The sequence below is a fragment of the Phocoena sinus genome, chromosome 10 (genome assembly GCF_008692025.1).
Source record: "Phocoena sinus isolate mPhoSin1 chromosome 10, mPhoSin1.pri, whole genome shotgun sequence".
Classification (NCBI taxonomy): domain Eukaryota; kingdom Metazoa; phylum Chordata; class Mammalia; order Artiodactyla; family Phocoenidae; genus Phocoena; species Phocoena sinus.
Genome location: NC_045772.1, coordinates 54,206,950 through 54,217,774, shown reverse-complemented (window position 1 = coordinate 54,217,774; position 10,825 = coordinate 54,206,950). Strand labels below are relative to the sequence as shown.

Sequence of the window (10,825 nt, the reverse complement as noted above, 5' to 3'; positions counted from 1 at the left end):
CTTTGTAAGCTATGTGGTATACTCATTACTGACTTTTTCAGTCTGAATACAAAGTCATCTTGAAGTCTAATAACTTTGCTCCCAAAAGTAACTTCAGGTGAATATCTGAGTACTGAATAAGAAAAATACCAGCTGGAACACTGACTAACCATTCCCTTTTAAAACTAACTTCATTCAACTTACATACATTTATTACAATTTTAATTAAATTTTAAATGTGGCATTTTTTTCCTTGTTCATCTAACTCAACTGTGCCCTTCTTTACATTTCCCCAAATGCAACCCTGATTTTCAGGACTTTATTTTCTTCACCTATGGTTTAGTTTTAATTAATCTATATGAAAAAGCTGCAGCCTAATGTTTTATTTAAATATCCTGCTTTCTCTTATAATCTGTGTTCTTTTAGTCCTATATTTGTCCTTGCTTTTCTGGCAGCTAGATATAAAGCCACACAAAACAGTGGTTTGGGTATGAAGAAAATTAGGTAAGTGTCAAAGCCATTGCTACAGTATAAAGACAGTGCTTGTTCATCAACTAACTTCATTGAGGTGAGGACATCTTATGAGAAATAAGCCAGGAGACTATGAGATCAAATGAGTAGAGTCTCCTTCAGTGGCTTATGAAAGGGAGTTGGGGGGAGGGGGCGTGGTTTGCGGGGGTGGGGAGCATGCCAGTAGGAACCTTTCACCCCAGAGAAGAATGTACTGTCTCTGACACTATCACTGGTACATGGTGATAACAAAAAGTAAGCCAACTTTTAGTCTGTTTTATTATCTTTAAGTACTTTACAGACAATACATTTCTTTACTGCCTGCTTCCCATCCTCCCTAGTTGTAGCTATGCTTCTGATCTTTGCTTGTGCAGTATAGATGAGCACATTCTCTCCAGTTTAGTTTGTAAGGTAGAAATGTGGAGAATTCTTGTATACAAGAGGAAGGAACCAAAAGTCTTTAAAATCTCAGAGGAGTGAGAAGGAAAGGAAAATAAATTTTATTTCTGAAGCCAAAGAAGAATAGTGGAAATCTTTGGTCATATTTTTTGCTCTACAATAAAGTAATTTTTTAAATTTTTATTTGAAACAGCTTCTCTTGAAAAGGTAACTATGTTGATAACTCACAAATACTTTTTTTTAAGTGCCAGAGGTTAGAAAAAGGGGGAAGGAGAGTGTATTTATATTCTTGCGGACATATATTAAGTTGTAGAACTATATAGTCTATTGTTTCATTATCAGAGTTTTTTCATGAGAAACATGTATAATTTTTCTTAGAAGCATTATTCTAGGTTGGGCATTTCAATTCTATATAATTTTTCATGTGTTTAATTCATATTTACCATATATTAAAGCAAAAGAATTTCAAAATAGCTCAGATAACACTTTCATTTAAAACTGGATTAGGTATATTCAAATTTTTAATCAGCATAGAATAGGTTTTTAAATATCAGAATCAGGAAGATAAAATATACATGTAAAACGTACATAGTAAAAATTCAAATATTGATCAAGCCTTATTTGCACTAATGATGGGGTAAAGAATTTTTAAATGGATAATATAAAACAGACAGTACAAAAATTATTTTTGGCAAATATATGCATTGGGAAACATACACTACATCATACCATGGTCTAATTATAATCAGCTCTATCTTTGGAAGCCTGGAAATTGCCAGGATAGTGAAAGGGAAGAGACTCTGGGTTATTAAGAGAATCCAGAAAGTGGAAAACCATTCAGGGAAAATCAAGAGTTGACATAATATTGTGGACTAGAGTCTCAAAGGACAGAGAGAAAAATCAGTCAAATGGGTTTTGATGTCATTTTTTTTCTAGAAATGCCTATTAAATCTTATACAAAGCAGCTAAAAATACAGCTATCTCTTTGGAAATTGTTCTTTTAAATGGAAATGCTGTAAAAATAAGACTGCACATTTTCAGTATGCACAAAATCAAATATTTTAAATGTTTAAATTGTTTTGGTAATTAACTATGTTCTACTGTAGAAAATCATGGTTGAAGTTGGTGCTCATTTTGCTCAGAGTTTTCCCTCCTATCAGGAACTTGTAGTTTGTTCTATATAGTTTGATGAAACAAAAAAAATAGTTTTATTTGCTGTGACCTTCAAATCCGTTGCTAGGAGTTAAATCTACATACATACAAGTAAAACAATAAATACGGAAACATCCCAACAGTCTTTTCCCATAATGTGTATTCTTACATTTTTCTCAGTAATGACAAATTCTTTACATTTCCCAAACTGTTTTAAACCTTAAGTATTGCCTTGCTTTTTAATTCTTAGTTAAAATCTTGCAGGATTCTTAAACTTTGTAATATCTCAAACCAAGGTTTCTCATTAACACTTATTTTGTTTTTCTTTTAAACTTTATGAAAGAATATTGTAGGTTAACAGGCATTGTAACTCCTTATTCCTCCTCTATTCATTGATTCTTAGGTATGCTAGGTTTTGAATAGTTTAGACTCACGTATTAAAGTGTTCTTCTTAGTCTGGCCTTAACATGTGTGCCTTCACTCTTTCATCTGGCCTGCTTTTCTTCTGACCTTGAGTTCTCCCTATAAGTAGTGAAAGTATTTCATTTTCTCTATACTGAAAACAATCTTTTGATTGTATGAAGTGGGCAATTTTAAAATTCTCTTGAGTTCGTCAGAATTAATCACATCATGACATTTTAAGTCATTTCCCAAAGAAGTTCCAGACGTCCAGATCATTGTTCATCCCCTGAGCTCCCTAACTCCTGTAGTGAATTATCAGTGTCCTGAAAACTACTTAAGACAGAGCAACCTCCAAGCATATATGAATTATTTTAGAATTGCCCTTACTTAAGGAAACCAAAAAATAAACTAAATATGGAGAAATTATTGATAGTACATTTTTTTATTCCTGTAGGACTCATATTGAGTGACTTTAGTAAGATAAAACTCGATTTATAAAACAATTTCAGTTTTGTGCCATGTATCTGTTGTGTGAGTTGTAATATTGCAAATTCAAACAGTAAACATAAGTAATCACAAATACTTGGGTAAGATGTTTGTTGGGAGACAGTGAGATAGGGTAGGAAACATTCTGTATTTAAAACCATTTTACCACAGCTAGCTCTTAAGTCACTGGCTTCTGAATTTTAGTTTTCTCAACCATAAAATACCAGTTTCTTGTGAGGATTAAGAGTTAATGGATATAGAGGTATAAACTTTGAGGTTTTGCAAAATAACGCATATTTCCTATTATGGACAACTAGAGTGCTCTATCATTGCTGATGAAAGACTTCTTCAATTGAAGCCTCAAATTCAGCTTTTAAAGTTATTGTTAAGAATATATTTTTAGCAGAAGAATAACCAGTAGGATGGATCAAATTAATATTTGTTTTTTCATTTTTTTTTTTAAGATGTTCTCCTAGCTCCTCTAAAAGACTTGGAGCAGAAGTCTTAATGTGATGGTAAGCTTGAAAATTAAAATTTCATCACGGATACTAGAATCCAGTTACATACTAACAGATTTGGTTTTTTAAAGCTATTTATGAGCATAACTAAACATTTTACACTTAAAACCCTTTTCTCTGCCTTCAGCAATCATGGATTATGTTGTCTTTTTCCCCCAATTTTATTTATCAGTATCTAAAATCATTTGAGTAAAGTAAAATCCAAACTTCAGAGGTTACGACTTTTATTGTTGGGATATAATTAGTAAAAGTCAGATTCTATTCCTCTCTTTAGCTTAAAGTCCTCCTCCAAACCCTCCATGAATAAAAGAGTGGTTCAGAACATAGGCTTAGAACTTTAACCACCTGAGTTCTGGGCCTACCACTTTTCTGTAAGTCTTGTTACCTCTCTGACTCCCAATTTGCAAACTAGAGCAGCTCCAGAATTTCCATCTAGGAGGGCTTGGGGTGAACAGTCCGAGTAGAAAGAAGTGTGAGACTCTTAAAACTGCATGTTTGCTCAGCAAGCACATGGTTTTTCTTGGAATGTACAGTTTATTTGTTGTAGAGGGCTATTAATAGATATTTGTGAGGAAACCAAACTCCCCATCTACCTAAGCCATCCACTCCTGGCACTGAGTATTACCCTACCTTTTAGAATAATTGTGAGGTATAAATTGTGTCCTGATCATTATGAAGAACACAGCAGGTATTATTACTAACAGGTACATCCAAGTATGGGAATGATTGTTCTCTCTTTACAAATGAGATTAATTATCATTATTCAATATCATTCACACTCAAGTTCCAATAAGCTTTCTTCAGCAAGAGAACAAAGAATAGGGTAACGATTATTCCACCCAGATTGCCTGTTCAAGCACCACCTTGAGGGAAAAGATTGAGAGCTAGCCCTTATCCAACTCCTCACCTTCCCTCAAACATATACAATTTGACAACTCTGGGCTTTCCCACATACTATTCTGTTTAATGGTCTGCCTTATCTCCTACCAGGCAAACTCCTACACACTTTCTTCAGGACCGATCCCAACATACAATGACTTGCTCTTCCCGACACATCAGTTGTCACCTTGGGCTATGCGTATCTCTCATCCCCCAATAGACTGAATTAATCTGTTGGAAGAGTCTTGTTCATAGATGTTAAGATGGTGTTGGGTATAGTATGGGTTCCTAATGTGATAATTATTAAATGAAGGATTTGCCTCAATATCTGAAGCATCACTGTATTACTGTGACTTTGTTTTATCCCTGATGTATTACTGAGTAAGTATTTTTAAGGCTTTCAAAGTAAATTTACCTTATGAATGTGCATTAAAAATAGATATGTTTAAAATACAGTAACATTCTAAATTCAGCATTATTAAGAATAATAAATTCAGTATTATTTATGGAACTTAGAATATTCAAGATTAAATGTAAAGAATAGCAACATTTCATTTATATTTTCTAAAGACATTTTTATTGCAAAGAAATCTGTCTTCCAACCCAGTTTTTGTCTGGTTTCCATGGCAAAGTAACCATTCTGTGACTAGGCTCATAGCCTCCTTATCTAGTATCACATATACAACATTCTGAAGTCTACTTTCCCTTAATATTGTCCATTTTTCTTGAGTCCAAGGTTTTCCAGGAGAATTAACAACTATCAAAAGTTAGATCTAGGGCTTCCCTGGTGGCGCAGTGGTTGAGAGTCCGCCTGCTGATGCAGGGGACACGGGTTCGTGCCCCGGCCTGGGAAGATCCCACATGCCGCGGAGCGGCTGGGCCCGTGAGCCATGGCCGCTGAGCCTGCGCATCCAGAGCCTGTGCTCCGCAATGGGAGAGGCCACAACAGTGAGAGGCCCGCGTACTGCAAAAAAAAAAAAAGTTAGCTCTAGATCCTTTATGCCTCTGCATTGACCAACAATGTAGTCACCAAGTTTGTCTTCATGCATCTTCTGAGAAGGGTCTCAGAGTTATTAAATACTAATGAGAGTTTACCTACTGATTGCTTCCAAGCAACCTGTATAGTGATACTATTTTTAAACAAATACTGCCTTGAGACCCCATCCCCATGAGAGCCCACAATTTGTATAGTATTAATAAGCCTGGATGAGTTGTTACTGCTGTCCCAAAATAGAAGTCCCTAAATCACCCTCAAGCACATTGAAATAGTAAAAATACTATATAATATTTGGTTGGAATATACAAAGATAGGTGTACAGATTACTAATTTGGGAAGTGAAACAGTCCATAGTTTTCGGACTTGAATTCCCATTTTAAAAAGACATCATTTTTCAATTTTACTCTGATAAGAAATAAAAATTAAATTAAACAAGAAGTAATGTGGGGGGGAAAAAAACCTCACTTTTGAGGCAAAAAAAGAGTCTTGTTGATGGCCAAGGGTAAGACTCAGTTTCCCAACAGGAAAAATTAATTTTGAAAACAAAAGGAGCCAAATGTTAAGGAAAGAGAAGATAGTCAAGTTTGATTGGAAAGGAGAGATTTTCTGTGTTTTTTTTCTTTCGTGGGTGGTTTAAGCTCTAAAGAAAATATTTTCTTGGACAGATCCCTCAAAATTCCCTTTAAACAACTAGGTAGACTGGGAACATCCTGGATCTTCCCACTTTTCTTAAAAACGGCACACAAAAGATGAACTATATAATGACACCAATTGTGATTGTGTAAAAATAAAATAGCCCATCCGGAATTACTTGTACACAATCCATTAACAAGATTTTTAAACCCCCAATGATAGACCCAGAAGGAAAATTAAATTACTTAGCTTGTTCAAAATCTGCTTTTTGAAACACATGGCAAACCATCTAATTGATACATACTCTAGAAATAAGTAGTATAGTACAGAAGTATTTGTGTAATTTTATTTTTATTTTTATTTTTCTATCCGCGGGCCTCTCACTGCTGTGGCCTCTTCCGTTGCGGAGCACAGGCTCCGGACACGCAGGCTCAGCGGCTATGGCTCACGGGCCCAGCTGCTCCGTGACATGTGGGATCTTCCCAGAACCGGGGCACGAACCTGTGTCCCCTGCATTGGCAGGCGGACTCTCAACAACTGCGCCACCAGGGAAGCCCTGTTTGTGTAATTTTAATATGTGTGAGGCTCACAATGAGTGGTGTTAAGACCAGGTGTTTTCTTTGGTGCTAGCGAAATTGGTGTAACTCTGGAAACAACTTTCATACTACAGTTATTAGCAAATACAGAATTTAGCTTCAGAGTTCAGTGAGTCCTAACAGCCTGCCCTCAAAGTGTGAGACAACCTAAAACCAGGGCAGAGAGAAGACAGCTCCTTGTCTTAGATGCTAGCTATATCTCCCTCTCCTGTCACTGGACCCACACATACTCTTTCCAGATTCTGGGACACTTCTATTTACTTCAAGTTTTTAAGGCCTATTTGTTTCTACCCTTACATTTAGCTGGTATTTAGCTGGTAAACTTGAATTTTTACCTAGTCATCCTTCTGTTACTGTTGTCTGTTTCCACAGCTACATTGGATTTCCAAGGGCATGGCTTATCTGTTCAGACTCTGATGTTTGCGCGTATTCTGCAGTTTTGGTTTGGTTTTTCAAAATGTAATGTTGGGATTCACCCCTAAAATCAAGGTTACTGTTTTGTCTTCTCTGTCTTTGCCTAAGGTATATTTTCTTGGACTCTGTAAATCTGCCCATAGGAAACCCATAGGAAAACTGTAATAGACTACACTCCCTGTAACTAGACTGTTAACTTCAAGGATCAGGGATGTTATTCTATAGTAAATATTTTGTGGCTGTATTTCCACAACTGTCACGTTGTTGTTGTTTTCTTCATGTAATTTCAAATATAGTAAAACCAAGTTCTTGGAGAAAAAAGGTCAGGATCCAAATAATTCAATGAAAATTAGTATATCATTAAAAAAATGAGAAATACATTCCAAGGATATTCATTAAAATGTTCATTTCAGTTGCCTTGATGAGGCATTGATATCGTACATTGCCTCCATATGTCGTAAAATAGAAAATAACATGTATCATTCACAATTCCTAGAAATATAAAGAAACAGGAAGTGTAAACCCACGGTAAAGGGAAACAGATCCAAAGATAACCCAGATGTTAGAATTGGTAAACAAAGACTTTAAAATGACTATAATAAATACATTAAAGAATCCACAGGAAAAGATGGAATGAGTAAGAAATAGGGAATTTCAGGAAATACATATGAAAACTATAAGAAATAACCAAATGTTAAAAAAAAAAAAAAAAGAAATAACCAAATGTTAATATTAAAACTAAATATAATAACTGAAATCAAAAATCTATTAATTGGATGGGATTAATGCAGAACACAACTTAAAAATAAGTCTAGAAATTATCCAAAATAAGGCATAGAGATTTTTTTTCCCCTAAATTAACAGAGACACAAAGACTTGTGAGAGAGAACCAAACAGGAGAAGAATGAAGTAGAAAAAAATAATTGAAAACAGATGGCTGAAGTTTTCCCAAATTTGACTGAAAATATCAACTTAAGCCAGCATACCCCAAGCAGGATAAGAAGAAAAGAAGACCACATCCATACCCTTAAATAGTCAAATTAATAAAAATCCAAGATAAAAATTAATTCTCAAAAGCAGCCATGGGGGGAAAAAGTCACATTACTAGCAAATAATGTGACAGCTGACATTTCATTAGAAACAACAAAGGCCAGGAGAAAATGGAATGGCGTCTCTGAGGTGCTAAGGTGGGGGAAGGAGGAGGGAAACCTGTCAGACTTAGAATTAATACACAAGAAAATATCCTTCTAAAATGAAGGCAAATTAAACATTTTCAGATTAAAAATAATTTGTCCGTCAGTAACCCATAATACAGAAGTGTTTATGGAAATGCTCAAAGAATTTCCAGATGGAAATTTCAGATCTACAGGAAGGAATAAAACCTATGGAAATGGTGAGTAGAGTATGTAGATAAATAGAAAATTTTTTCTTTCTTAGATAAAAATCAAATGGTTGTTCAAAACAAAATGAATGAAAATGTACTGTGGGATTTGTAACGTGTGAATAAAATATATGACATCAGACAAAGGAGAATGGTTTATGTGAAATTATACTGTTATCAAGTTTTTATATGTGAATTCATATAATATGATTGCAAAAGATCATGATATATTAAGAATGTATACTATAGGGACTTCCCTGGTGGTCCAGTGGTTAAGGCTTCGCCTTCCAATGCAGGGGGTGTGGGTTCAATCTCTGGTCAGGGAGCTAAGATCCCACATGCCTTGTGGCCAAAAAACCAAAACATAAAACAAGCAATATTGTAAAAAATTCAATAAAGACTTTAAAAATGGTCCACATCAAAAAAATCTTAAAAAAAAAAAAGTATACTATAAACCCTAGAGCAACCACACAAAAAAAAGAACAAGAACAAGAGGCATAACTAAAAGCCAGTAAAACAGATAAAATGTAGTAATAAATAATACTCATGCCACCCCCTCCCCCACACACAAAAAAAGGAAAGGTAGAAAAGGAGGGAAAAGGAACAAAGAACAAATGGTAAACCAAGGATGATGGTAGATTTAAATCCAACCATATTAATAATTAAATGTAATGGACTAAACTCTGAATAAGGCAGGAGAAAGAAAGATCCAACCATATGCTTTTTCCGGGAGACACTTTATAAAGACCAAACAAGTTATAAGTAAAAAGATGGAAAATGATACACCTAGCATAGGGAATTTAGTGTGGCCATATTAATACAAGGTGATTGACACTTATAGAACACTACACACAACAAATGCACATGGAATAGTCTAAGACAAAATGCTGGTCCATAATTAAGTTTCCGTATATTGCAAAGGATTGATGTCCTATAGAATATGCTCTCGCACGACCAAATAATTAAATTAGAAATACAGTCAGCCCCCTCGGTCTCTGCGGGTTCCACGTTGGTGGATTCAGCCAGCCTAGCATCCAAAATATTTGAAAAATATTTCCAGAAATTTCCAAAAAGCAAAACTTGAATTTGCTGCATACCAGCAAGTATTTATATAGCATTTACATTGGATTAGGTATGATAAGTAATCTAGAGATGATTTAAAGTATACAGGAGGATGTGCAAAGGCTGTATGCAAATACTACACCATTTTATAATAAGGGACTTGAGCATCCATGGATTTTGATATCTGTGGGGGGGGCGTGTCCTGATACCAATCCCCAGCAGATACAAGGTATCTAGAAAATTAACATGGGTCAGAGAAGAAAACTGCATGAAAATTTGTGGGGTGAAGCTAACACATCTTATAAAAATTATGTTTACACTATTCTGTAGTCTGTTAAGTGTGCTATTTAGCATTATGTCTAAGAAAAGCAATGTGTATACCTTAATTTAAAAATATATTGCTAAAAAATGTTAATCATCATCTGAGCCTTCAGCAAGTCTTAATCTTTTTGCAATAGTAACATCAAAGATCACTGATCACAGATCACCATAACGAATACAATAATAATGTAAAAAGTTTGAAATATTGTGAGAATTACCAAAATGTTGACACAGACACGAAGTGAGCAAATGCTGTTGGAAAAATGGTGCCAGTAAACTTGCTCAATGAATGATTATCACAAACCTTCAATTTGTAAAAAAAGGAATATCTACAAAGTGCAATAAAATGTGGTATGCCTGCAGTAAATTAGCAAGACCGATTGCATTAGTTTGCTAGGGCTTCCATAACAAAATAGCACAGAGTAAGTGGCTTAAACAACAGACAACAGAAATTTATTTTCTTATGGTTCTGGAGACTGGAAGTACAAGATCAAGGTGCTGGCAGAGTTGGTTTCCTCTGAGGCCTCTCTCCTTGGCTTGCAGATGGCCACTTTCTTGCCTTCTCTTCACATGGTCATCATGCAGTGTACCCTTGGTGTCTCTCTGTGTGTTCTAGTCTTATAAGGACACCAGTCATAATTGGATTAGGGCCCTCTCTAATGCTCTCATTTTAACTTAATTATCTCTTCAAAATACAGTCCAAATACAGTCACTTTTGAGGTACTGAGGGGTAAGCCTTCAACTTGAGGGGAACACAATTCAGCCCATAACACTGATAGAATAAATTATCAATATCAGGAATGAAAGCAAGGACATGACTGTAGATTTTACAAAGATTAAAAGGATAATAAAAGATTATGAACAACTGACAATAAATTCAATTAAATGGACAGTTTCCTTAAAGAGAACAACTTAACAAAAATACCACTTATCACAATTGACACAGGAGACATAGAAACTCTGAAAAGCTCTACATCTTAAACACGCTGAATTTGTATCTAAAAACCTTCCCAGAGAGATAAAAGGAAGATTTTGGTTCCATTGGGACACTGAAGTCCACTACAGCTTATCTCTTTTTGAATTACAACTAAAATCT

The 10,825-nt window shown here is 35.0% G+C and overlaps 1 long non-coding RNA gene across 1 annotated transcript in view; it reads left to right on the top strand.

Moving 5' to 3' along the window:
• The first annotated feature begins 681 nt into the window (after positions 1-681).
• The window catches only part of LOC116761110, a 28,373-nt gene continuing 18,229 nt past the window's right edge, over positions 682-10,825 (top strand). The window contains exon 1 of the long non-coding RNA XR_004351925.1: positions 682-3,443. This is a non-coding gene — a long non-coding RNA (uncharacterized LOC116761110). The remainder of the gene's footprint in view (positions 3,444-10,825) is intronic.